General features: G+C 43.8%; 1 protein-coding gene and 1 non-coding gene across 2 annotated transcripts in view; one reads left to right on the forward strand and one right to left on the reverse strand.

Annotated features, from left to right (window-relative positions):
- Positions 1 to 5654: 5654 nt before the first annotated feature.
- Positions 5655 to 5727, reverse strand: TRNAE-UUC (transfer RNA glutamic acid (anticodon UUC)). The gene has a single exon. It is a non-coding gene; the product is annotated as a tRNA-Glu (tRNA).
- Positions 5728 to 8544: 2817 nt separating this feature from the next.
- Positions 8545 to 13041, forward strand: part of MCM3 (minichromosome maintenance complex component 3) — a 52572-nt gene continuing 48075 nt past the window's right edge. The window contains exon 1 of the mRNA XM_055571236.1: positions 8545 to 8548. The gene's annotated coding sequence lies outside the window, so the exon portion shown is untranslated. The remainder of the gene's footprint in view (positions 8549 to 13041) is intronic.

Genomic DNA, 13041 nt, shown 5'->3' on the forward strand with positions numbered 1-13041 from the left:
AACATATCATTTCTGTTAAAGATAATGACAGAGATAAAACAGACTGGTCAGCAACCTGGGGAGAATCTGGCCCACAGTTAATGGAAGCTCTTCACTTTAATACTTTGTTAAATACTTGTTTATAACCTTGTTAACGGTACCAGCTATCTTACTTATATTCTGCCTATTGTACAAAATTGTTTCTTGCATGACCAAATGTGTGACTGAGCCCCCAGTAAAATGAATGATGATTAGGTGACTTGACATGATTGGCCAAATATACAGTCTATAAGATCAATGACTATAATAGTGTAACTAACTCTAGATTTGGGAAGAAACAACAAGAGGGAACCATTTCCTGGACCATAACAGAATGTAAGGCAGGGGATCTAGAGACTTCTGGCTACTGTTCACAGGTCCCAGTCCAGTAAATGCCACATTAAGGGGCCTATCAAAGAAGTCCTTGCCTGACCTGGCAGTGAGCACCCCTAGTGCCATGGGATAAAATGGTCACAAAATGCCTCCCAAACATTGGTTGAAATTAAGGCCAAAAGGGAAGGGACTGTAAAAACAAAAAATGTTGCCCACTATCATTTCTACAAGGATCAAGTCATTGGCCACTACAGTCACTGACCTATATAGTACACCCCAAAAGGAATTCATTCAAAGGGTAAAGATCAAGAAGAGGCATTTTGTGCTGCAGGAAAACAGACAGAACCAACCCTCAGGTTGTTAGATATTTTCACGAAAAAATTTTGTGAATCCAGTTTCTTGCATCTTCCCAGACTTAGAGGAGCACTAAAATCATTAAGATACCTATTCCTCAAAAATAGCAGTAACTCTACAAAGGTGTATGCCCGATTGCACGTACTCTCTTCTCCAAAATTCTGTAACTGGCCTCCACCTTTACCTCTTTGGATCCATTCTCAGAGGTCTCTAAGAGACTTGTCTCCTGGTTATAATCCTTAAATTGGCTCTAATAAAAATTTTCATTTCTTTTTTAGGTTGACTATTGATGAGTTTTTTCATCAACATTATCTGTTTATATATCACTTCTTCCCATTATCTGCTTTGATTCTTGAAGTTGGAGATTAATTTTATATAAATGTTTTAGTCCAAAATAGTAAGTACTCAGCAAACAAATGTTTGTTAAATGAATGAATAAGAAACAGAGGAAGGAAGGAATGAATTAAAATGTTGGCTTCTCTGGTACATAATTTATATATACTTTATGAAATTTACAAAGATGTTTCATTTGCCAATCCACAAAAGAAAACAGAGTTTGTACCTTGTCGAGGGCATCTAGGTGTATTTAGCTAAAATTTGGCAGTTGCAATTTTATGAATTGAGAACTTGACAAAGAAAGCAATTAAGTGGTTATTAATTGGGACTTAGACTTTCCTGGTAGCTCAGTTGCTGAAGAATCCACCTGTAATGCAGAAGACCCAGGTTTGATCCCTGGGTTGGGAAGATCCCTTGGAGAAGGGAATGGCAACCCACTCCAGTATTCTTGCCTGGGAAATCCCATGGACAGAGGAGTCTGGCAGGCTACAGTCCATGGGATCGCAAGAGTTGAACACCACTGAAGTGACTGAGCACTAGCTCAATTGGGGCTTATTCAGGTGTCCATGAACTCAGTGAAATTATATGAAAAACTGTGTTTGTGTGTATATGCACAGTATGCACTTCATATTCGTGTGTTCTAATCAGGCAGGTTGACAAGCATTCTTTGAAAGGACAAGTGGAACAGCCAAGTCTATACCAGACAAAACATGGTGGAAACACTTTGATGGACAGTGAAACTAAGAAAGGGATAGGAAGTCCTAAGAATAATGAAATGACAGCTCTAAAGAAGTTGTCGATTCATATATTTTAATTATTTTGGGGTTATTCTCTTATGGTGAAGTGTGTCATGTCAAATACAGAGTTAAAGAATACAACACATTTGCTGATTCAAGGGTTACAGGGTCTAAATTTACAGCTCCCCTCCCTGGTTAATGAGTCTGCTTGCCTTTTGCATGCTGTTGAGAGTAATGAGGACGGGAGAAGGGAGAAGTGCAGAGAAAGGCTTAATTGATTTGCATACATAGAACTGATTTGCATATATACCTGTGAAAGAAAGCACTAAGTCCACAGGTAGAGGAAAGGGTCTCTGGAGTTTGCCAGCAGTAGAAAGGAGAGATCTGTTAACAATGCCTTGGATGCACGAAACCTAGGATAAGCTGATGAAATAAAAATTCACATTTTAAGGCAAGACAAGAAATTTTTGAACAGAAACTTTTTCTCTGCCCTTTGGCCTCCTCCCTCCTGTCTACTGTCCATTGTGCATCTGCATTAGCCAGACTACCCAGTGGCAGTAATACCTGCTCAAACATAAATATCAATTGTTCTTCTAACACCAGCCATAACTCCTCACAAGATAACATTCTTTTGTCTGTCCTTAAGGGATCACCATGATTCACCGCTCACCTCATACCTGCAGAGATCTTTAGTGAACTTATAACAACATACCATTTCCCTTAAAGATGGTGATGGATGCAAAACAGACTGGTTAGACAACCCTGGGAGATACTGGGCCACACCTACTGAAGCTCTTCACTTAAATATTTACTTATGATCTTATTAATAACATAGCTACTAGTTATATTACTATTATTCTGCCTATTGTACAAGATTATTGTTTCCTGCATTACCAGATGTGTGACTGAGCCTCCAATAAAATTAATGATGATTGGTGTGGTGTTAGTTGCTCAGTCGTGTCCAACTCTTTGCAATCCCATGGACTGTAGCCTGCCAGGCTCCTCTGTCCATGGGATTCTCCAGGCAAGAATACTGGAATGGACTGCCATTCCCTTCTCCACAGGATCTTTCTGACCCAGGAATCGAACCCGGATCTCTTGCATTGCAGGCAGACTCTTTACCGTTTGAGCTACAGGGAAGACCCAATGACTGGGCTACTGGAAAAGACTGACCAAATATATAGTTCTATGAGATCAATGATTGTCATAGTGTAATTCTAGGAATGGGAAGCGATGACATGAGGGAACCACTTCCTAGAACCATAATGGAATGTAAGGCAGGTGATCTAGAGGTTTTGGCTACTGTTAGCAGGGCCTAGTCCAGTAATAGTACATTGAGTGGTCCATCAACCAAATCGTCACCTGACCACCTGGAAGTCAACATCCCTAATGTAATGAGTGGACAAAATGGTCACGAAATGCCTCCCAAACACTGAAATTAAGAGGTACACCCCAAAAGGGATTCAGGGTGAGGTATTTTGTACTGCAGGAAAACTGAGAACCAGCTCTCAGGTGGTTAGATACTTTCAGGGAAAAAATTTTATGAATCCAGTTTCCTGCTCTCCCCTGACTTAGAGGAGCACTAAAACCATTAACTAAGATACCTATTCCTCAAACGGGCTTCCCCGTTGGCTCAGACAGAAAAGAATATGCCTGCGATGTGGGAGACCCAGATTTGATCCCTGGGTGGGGAAGATCCACTGGAGAAGGGAATGGCAACCCACGCCAGTTGCCTGGGAAATCCCATGGACAGAGGATCTTGTCGGGCTACAGTCCATGGGATCGCAAAAAGTCAGACGTGACTGAGCGACTGTCACTTTCATTCCTTGAAAACGGCAGTAACTCTACCAAGGTATATGCTTGATTGCACACACCCCCTTCTCCAAAATCACATCTAGACTGGCCTCCCCTGACCTCTTTGGAACAGTTCTCAGAATTCTCTGAGAGACTGTCTCCCAGTTGTAATCCTCAAATTACAATCCTCATATGGGCTCAAATAAATGTTTCCCTTTCTTAGGTTGATTATGAATTAATTTTTTTTGGTGGACAGAGCTGTTGAAATAGGACTTTTAGGAACTATAATTTTTTAAGGAAGTGTGGTAACACGTCCTTGCATATTTTCACCAGACTTCAGGAAAGACATAAATCAGTTTTCAAGGTCTAGGGCATCAGATTTATGTCTCTTTTCTAGTGTGGGTGCCACTTCTGCTTCTGCAAGCAGAACTTCTCAGGCCTCCATGTTTTTGTTCGGGTCACACAGGTTTTCCTGCTTGTCTGGCTATGGAGCAGCCTGGCATCCACACCCAACACACCCGTTTTGGGTCTGGGTTGGGTAGGTTGGGGACAGGTGAGTCATGCCAGGCTAACTAACCCCCTATCGCAGTTTCACTGACCAAGCCACTCCTGAGTTTCTATTTGTTTTGTGGGAAGTCTGGACCATTCTTCAGTTGGGGTGAAACTTCCCCAGGACAAACCATGGAGTCTCTGGACAAAAGGATGTCATCATTTTTCTCTTGAGCATTTTTTTTAATGACTTGATTTTTTTTTTAACAACTAAAAGACAATTATAGCAACTTCAAAAACGTGGCGGTGGACATTGTGGTGTGCTGCCCAAATCGAGCTTGTCATTTATGCCTCCTCCTCCAGCTGCTTGGAGACGGAGGGTGGGTGACTGGCAGATCCCACTGAAGTCCCTCCTCCCTCCGATCACCCTCTGCTGAAGTGAGCAGCTTCATCCAAATAGATGTCGTCTTCCGAGGGACAGCTCATATCCAAAGCCTGGCCAATGTCTTGGATTTGAGGACAGCTCTGTCAGGACCCTCACGGAATCTGTGGAGGCCTCTACAGTGACAGCCTCACAGTCAGACTTCCTTCTCTGTTCAATCCTGCCTCTTCACACCCCTACAGATGTTGCTCCAAGGGCATCCTCCAATAAGCCTCCTGTATGCTGATCTCCACTGCAGAGTCTGCCTCCCAGGGAAACCTGGCTTGTGGTGGTAAGAGTGGGTGCAAGAAAGCAGATGCTAAAGCTGGGTCACCCACCAGCTGGCTAGAAATAAGGAGCCCATGGTGGGTGGCTGGCGGAGCGTGGATAAAGCCAGGCATGCAGCAGTATTAGGAGTGGTGATGTTTTCTGGGAGCGCATGCCTTTGGAAGGGCATGCTTTGGCTGAGGTGATGGAACCAGTATTTGAGAAGCAGGAGCAAGTTAATAATTATAAGGGTAATGGTATCAAATGGCTGTTCCTGGGGGCAATGGAAGTTCAGAAGAAAGACAAGCAAAGGCTGAGGGTAATGAATGAGCAATTAAAGGCTAAACAGAAAAGTCAGAGGGCCTCCTTGGCAGAGTACAGTGGAACGGGTGCATATCCCATAGCTGGAGGGTAGATGAAGCTGAAACTCAGGTTCAAGATTTAAGCATAAAAGTAATAGGCTCCATAAAAGGTTGAATTCCCCTTGGCAAGTCTGCTACACCTAAATTCAAGCTACAACTGGGACAGCCTGAGGCCTGGAAACAAGGGATGTGGATCTTTGCAGTGCAATGGAAGTCCTCATTCTGGAGGTCTCTGCCTTGCAGGACAACATGTGTCCCCAACAGGTTCTGCCACTTTTGCCTTACTGACACTATACCCATCATAACCCATTATAGCCAATAACATAACCCAGTAAGTCAAAACAAGTACCATCAGGGATACACTTGGGTCTGCTAAGGAGAAAAGAGTCTGTTCCTTGAAGGAGCTGTGGATCCTGGCTGATTTGTACCAGCAGATCAACGGGAGGTCAATGGGAAGCAGAATATAAAGTTGTTAGTTAATATGGGAACATTCTTTCTTTCTTTTTTACCCTTGGATGCCCTGCACAGTCAGTGGGAACTTAATTCCCCAACTAGGGATTGAACCTGGGCCCTTGGCAGTGAAAGTGCAGAGTCCTAACCACTGGGCCATCAGGGAACTCCCCAGCCTATAAACCCCCCAGAACATACCACTCAGAGTTTCCTTGGCACTTGGAAAAGTGATGCCCACAATCAATGAGCAATAAATGCTGGACTTCTTTTTTAGGCAGTGGAAAAAGGAACCAAATGTCTCATAGAAGGGGGTATACTGCTGCTAAGTCGCTTCAGTCATGTTCGACTCTGTGCGACTCCATAGATGGCGGCCCACCAGGCTCCCCCATCCCTGGGATTCTCCAGGCAAGAACACTGGAGTGGGTTGCCTTTTCCTTCTCCAATGCATGAAAGTGAAAAGTGAAAGTGAAGTCTCTCAGTCGTGTCCGACTCTTAGTGACCCCATGACTGCAGCCTACCAGGCTCCTCCATCCATAGGATTTTCCAGGCAAGAGTACTGGAGTGGGGTGCCATTCCCTTCTCCAAAAGGGGTTATTTATACTTGAGTGGATTTATTAGATGAGGCAGGAAATTGAACCAGGTTTACCATGTGAGGGCCAAGAGGACATTTACCAAAGTAGCAAGGCAGGATATGGTAAGAGGGATATAAAATTCACTGAGAAATGCACTGGGGACTCTCCTTTATGGTCCAAAGCTCATGGTAAGAGATGTCATTATAGAACTGAGCTCCTTGATGGGAATGATAATAGCCTGAAATATAAGAGGTCATGAGAGTGCCTTAACCATTAGAAATAAAGTACATTCAGCTGTTGCAGTGAGAGGCAAAGCTGGAGAGGCAGCAAGAAGGGCCTGACCTACAGAAAGCTGTTGTTGTTCAGGCCCTCAGTCACGTCTGACTCTTGGCTACCTCCATGGACTGCAGCACACCAGGCTTCTTGGTCTTTCACCTTCTCCTGGAGTTTGCCCAAACTCATGTCCATTGAGTCAGTGATATTTTCCAACCATCTCATCCTCTGTTATCCCCTTCTCCTCCTGCCTTCAGTCTTTCCAGCATCAGGGTCTTTTCCAGTGAGGCCATCAGTATGGAGTGGCCAAAGTATGGAGCTTCAGCTTCAGCATCAGTCCTTCCAATGGATACTCAGGGTTGATTTCCTTTAGGATTGACTTGTTTGATCTCCTTACTGTCCAACGAACTCTCAAGAGTCTTCTCCATCATCACAGTTCAGAAGCATCAATTCTTCGGCATTCAGCCTTCTTTATGGTCCAACTCTCATATCCACACATGGCTACTGGAAAAACCATAGCTTTGACTATATGGACCTTTGCCCACACAGAAAGCTGTGGAGATGGTTAATAGAACAGATCATCCTTATGGGCAAGATGAATGGGTAACAACAAAAGTACTGTTCAATCTATCCAACCAAAATAATCAAGGATGAATGATCAAGAGGCTAAGGGCAGCTTCCCCAGTACAAACTCACGATCCCTCCCTCATGCAGTTTCTGTATCTGAGTCAGTTTTCACTCCCAGAACTCTTAACTAAACCACAGAAGATATCTCACATTAAGGAGACAAAATGACTCAGTCAGTTGATATCAGCCAGCCTCTTTGTTGTGCCTCAGCTGTTGGCACAACAAAGTAGCCACAGTTGGAGGGATGGAAGGCAGGTATGGGCTCAACAATCCCAGCTCCCACTCAGCAAGCCTGCTCTAGCTGCAGCTGCTACCAAAGACCAGCACTATGTCCCTGGTACAGCACCACCTCTTGAAGAAGACCCAAATTGGCTTCACTAAACTCCTACTCTGGAAAGGGCAACAATTCCTCTTGGTTGGAATCAATAAATAGTCCATGGGATGGATTTGGAGGTTGGGGTTAGCAGGTATAAGCTATTATATATAGAATGGATAAACAACAACATCCTACTGTGTAGCACAGGGAATTATATTCAATATCCTGTGATAAACCATAATTGAAAATAATATAAAAAAGAATACATATATATGTATAACTGAATCACTTTGCTGTACAGCAGAAATTAATACATTATAAATCAACTATACTTCAGTGTAAATAGAAAAAAATTTTTAATGCATACATTCCAGCTCTTGAGTTTGTCTTTCCTATTTATAGGACCTGCTGCCCTGAAACAAATAGACTGCTAGATATTTCTCTAGCAAAGATGTGTTGATTCAGATCAGCAGAGAATTGCCGTTTGGGGTCTGTTTGGCAAGCCACATGCAAAGTCCCAAAACAGCAAGGGAAGGAGACCCCTTTTATAGAGGGGGAAAGGAAGTCAGGAGGACTGTAATTTTTTTTCTTTAAAGAAGAGTCTGAGGCTTTTCATTGGCTGAGTCCTTGCTGGGGAAAAGGCCTCTGTCTTCTTCCTGTTGCTGCTACTGCTAAGTCACTTCAGTCGTGTCCGACTCTGTGCGACCCCAGAGACGGCAGCCCACCAGGCTCTCCCGCCCCTGGGATTCTCCAGGCAAGAACATTGGAGTGGGTTGCCATTTCCTTCTCCAATGCATGAAAGTGAAAAGTGAAAGTGAAGTCGCTCAGTCGTGTCTGACTCTTAGCGACCCCATGGACTGCAGCCTACTAGGCTCCTCCATCCATGGGATTTTCCAGGCAAGAGTACTGGAGTGGGGTGCCATTGCCTTCTCCCTTCTTCGTGTTGGGCTCTGCTATTATAGCAGGGCATGAGAGCTCCCCTTTCTGGTCTCCCAACTCTACTTCACTGAGGTTCTTTAATAATTTGGGGGGCTTCCCTGGTGGCTCAGTTGGTAAAGAATCTGCCTGCAATGCAGGAGATCTGGGTTCGATCTCTGGGTTAGGAAGATCCCCTGGAGAAGTCATGGCAACCCACTCTAGTATTCTTGCTTGGAGAATCCCCATGGACAGAGGAGCCTGGTGTGCTGCAGTACATGGGGTCGCAAAGAGTCGGACACACCTGAGCGACTAAGCATACACACAATAATTTTTTACAGGCCTTAGCACCATTTTTCAAAGGCTTACAAAGTGTTTGATCTACTAAAAGGAGATCCTGCAAAAGATCACATTTGAGTAAGGGACATACTTTGTAGCAAACAAAGTGTGGTAGTGGGTACCTGACCCTGGGGTCATAGCCCTATTCTGAACTGCACCACACAGAACAATGTAATAGTTGTGATAGAACCGAGAGGCTGGCTGGGAGGTGTAGGTACCTTGGAGTATATTCCCTAAATCCACCACCATTCTATGGTGTGGTGTCCCTGACAGAATACATGCGTCTGAGAACCAAGGCCCTGCCTCCCCACACAGAGAGACCCACTGGAGAATTCTTTTCTCCTGTTCCTAAAACTCTGGGCTCTAAGGGCTTACAGATCTTGGCTCCCAGGAAGAGGATGTTCCACCAGGGTACACAGCAGGAATCCTGTTCAAGTTTTGTCGAATGCCCAGACCCTTCAGCTTCCTCATACCAAGAAATGAGCAAACTTGGAAAGAAGTCACCTGCTCAAACAGGTAAAGAATCATCCTAAGGTAGGCCTGTTTTCTGTTACTGCGGAAAAACCCGAATGAACTTTTTGGCCAACCCAATACATTGGGGGAGCTGGAATGGGAGATTGTATTTGACCCCAGATAATCTACTTGGTACTCCCTTGCAGCAGCCTTAGCCTGAGAAGGGCAAAGTGATCAGGAGCTCAGATGCCTAAGGCCTAAGAGTCCTGGTCATCCTGCTTAGGAAAGCCACCTAGACCAGCAAAAGTGCTCGCTAAGTGGGCGGGGACACCAACGTGGGCAGTATTGATAAAGATGGAGATAAATGACTACTGAGTGGGTCTCAAGACCAGCTGCAGCAGTGGAGACTCTAGTTTTTCCCATTAACCTTTCTCTTAGAAGTTTCCCTTGAGGAAAGATGCCCACCAGCCTGAAAAGAGCTGCTCCCCCAAAGCCACTGCAACTTCCCAGCAAAGTTCCTCCTGGAATTCCACTCCACCTCAGTCCAACTCCCCCTCAGGTGCTGATCCCAAGAGATCAAGAGGTAAAAAAACCTCTTACATTCAAATTTCCCTCTCTCTCTCTTTCATATATATATATTTGTTATTGTTTGTTATCTTTGAGTATATGTACTTTTGTGTTTCTTATTTTTTAACTAAACATTATGTCTTAAAGCACTCTTTTCACATATTATTACAGATTATTCCTAATTACAATTTTAATGTCAGTATAACATTCCCTTCATTTGCTGTAGCATAATTTTTTTTTTTTGGGGGGAGGGCCACGTCACATGGCATGTGGGATCTTAGTGCCCTGTCCAGGGATCAAACTTGTACCCTCTGCAGGGGAAGTGCAGAATTTTTTTTTTTTTTTTTTTGCTATCAAAAGCTTTATTGTTTCCATTTGGTCCAAGGCTTGGGAGAAGGCTCCAGGATGTTAAAAAGTTGCCTAGTGGCTGCAGAGAGGGGCTTCAGGCAGAAGCCCTGACAGTAGTGGGGCTCCTCAAAGCCCACTGGGCTCCAGAGGGCCCCAGGTGTGCCTGAGGGTGAGCTTTTTGAAGAGATATTCACCCAGCTCAGTCTGGGGACTAGCCAGCTTTCAGGGTTGATCAGGTGGTCACCCATCTTCTTGATGAATTTCACCTCCTCATCTAGGAAGTGGTTCTCCAGGAAGTCACGGAAGTGGGGGTCTCCTCAGGCAGAACCCAGGCCACGTAGATCCAAAAGGGCCTGGTACAGGTTTCTCTCCAGGAGAAGGGCGGCTTCTATAGCATCCTGGGTTTTACTCCACTCATCTTGAGATGGTTTATGCATGTTCAGGAAGAGGGTCCTGCCGCCGCACTGTTTGCATTTTCAAGAGGCAATCATGCTCCCCCTTGGCCAATTTGAGGAAAAAGTGGCCCCTACCCTCCAGAGCCACATCGTTGAGGTCGAAAGAGAAGCCCAGAGATGGGTAGGTAGGAGGCCAGGAGGTGCAGAGATGGTGGTCTGCATCTCAGTGAAATAATTCTGACAAATCTGGAAGCCCATGGTTGATTGGTAATAAGCAGTTTAGCTTAGAAAAAAAAATGGTGTTGGCTAGACCCGGTGATCACAGACAGCTGAGTGGCTGAATCTGAAGGTTGCTATGGGGAAAAAGTTGGAGGGTGGTCGGAAGCTGGAGCAAGGGGCAACCCTGAATCTGTTTGCTGGGACCTTGGAGTGAGTGCACTGCTGAAACCACTGGACTTCCAGGGAAGTCTCTGTAGCATAATTTTTTAAAACCATCTTGTATTGTTAGGCACTTAGATTTATTTATATTATAGAGTACATCCTCCATAAAGTCAGTACCTTCCTTCAGATGGTTATCTTCTTCAATTGATTTAAATCCTATGTACTCAAGTGATCCAGTGGGAGTGTGTGAACCATCTATCTTGGGGGCCTGTGGTATCTGTTAGCAAACTGCTTTCTCCAAAATGATAGCAATCTATCTTGCTGCATCAAGGAGGATTTCAGCATAATCCTCCCATCATTCAAAATGATCACTATAGACTTTGTTGATAGTATAAATGTAAAACAGTACCTCATTATCATATTAGTTTGTTCTCAGTATCTTTTCGGAAAATCATAACTGAGGTTAAATTTATTGTTATTTGAATTTCCTCTTGTGTATTAATATTCCTGGGATTATTGACATTTCTATAAATTGGAAGGCACACTCTCACCTCTGTCACCAGATTAGTGAATGGGTTTCTAATGAGTTAAATTCAAGTAGAAGCAAAGTCCTAATCTATTGCAAAGTGCACTGGACTTGGAGTCAGTGGATGCTGCTTTGAGTTCTGAGTCAGTTATGACTTGTGTTATGTTGAGAATGTTTTAGACCACCAATAAAATGGAGAGACCCCAAAGTAGGCCAGGCTCTATTTTGATTCTCCCCCGCCCCCAGCTTTTTTTTGCAAAAAAGGTTGGAAATGACAGAAAACAAAAATAGGAATTATTCAGAAGTATTTCAGTCCCTTGTTTTGCTCTACAAAATGCTGTATCATGCAATATTCAGGGGACATGCCTGGTAGTTCAGTGGTTAGGATTCCATGCTCCCGATGCAGGGGGTGTGGGTTCAGTCGTTGGTCAGGGAACTAAGATCCTACATGCCCCACAGGGCAGGCAAAAAAATAAAAAAGTAACACCCAGAAGTATCCACCTTATTCTGCCCTCCACCTGAAGGTAGAATCAATTGTCTACATTGTTCAGGGCACTGGGACTGGCCAGCACAGTAATATCAGTTTAAGCAGATGGCGTTTGGTGATAGAGGGGTTGGTGGGCATCTGAAGTGGAAATTTTGTTGGCAAAACAGAGAACCAGGCCAAGATGGGAGGGAGCTGTCACCTAAAAACATTATTTTATGTTTCATGGACTCAAAAATTTAAGACAAATAGGGCTGTTTGACAAACTGACATTAATGCCAGTTGACATTAACAGACACTTTGCAAATTATAGTTATTTTAGTCTATTTAGGATCAGATTATTAGTTTTTCTTTAATTTTTCAACAAACATTATTGAAGTACTAAGCTAAGTGCTAGAAATATAAAAAGGCCCTCAAGGAGGATCATAACTTAACAATGGAGACCACCACTTAAAAGATTATAACTACAGGTAATTCCCTGGCAGTCCAGTGGTTAGGACTCAGCACATTCACTGCAGCAGTCCTGGGTTCAATCCCTGGTCAGGGAACTAAGATCCCACAAGCTGAGCAATGTGGCCAAAAAAAGAGTAACTACTACAATAGGGCTTCCCAAGTGGCACAGTGGTTAAGAATCCACCTGCCAAGAGACACAGTTTCGATTTCTGGGTGGGGAAGATCCCCTGGAGTAGGAAATGGCAACCCACTCCAGTACTCTTGCTGAAAAATTCCACGGATAGGGAGCCTGGCAGTCTACAGTCCATGGGTTGCAAAGAGCTGGACATGACTGAGTGACTGAGCACACACACACTACAAGACAGTGTAATAACCACGGCCTTCAAAATATACTTGATGACTTTCTTCTCTCGTTTTGAGTTATATATTTTAGAGTTCTAGTGTTCTAAAATATCTTGTACTTTTAAATATTAATCAAAGAAATTTGGGGCTGAAAACTTGGATAAGAGGCCAAGATACCATGATCCGAAAGGGTGGGAGATAAATAGAGGCCCCTAAGATAGTGGTCATTTGGTTTTAATAATTTCATTCCAGTTGATCCTTGAACAGTGTGGGTACCTTACTCTCCTGCAGTCAAAAATCTGCATATAATTTATAGCTGACTCTCTACATTCATGGATTCAATCAACGTTGGATTGTGTAGGCATGTAGCATTTACTAATGAGAAAAAAAATCCATGTATACATGGATGCACACATGGGTTCAAACTCATGTTGTTCAAAGGCCATCTGTGTTCTGTGATGTTCCAGTAAGAACACAGAGACTTCCCAG

Source organism: Bubalus kerabau, chromosome 3 (assembly GCF_029407905.1).
Source record: "Bubalus kerabau isolate K-KA32 ecotype Philippines breed swamp buffalo chromosome 3, PCC_UOA_SB_1v2, whole genome shotgun sequence".
Taxonomy (NCBI): Eukaryota; Metazoa; Chordata; class Mammalia; order Artiodactyla; family Bovidae; genus Bubalus; species Bubalus kerabau.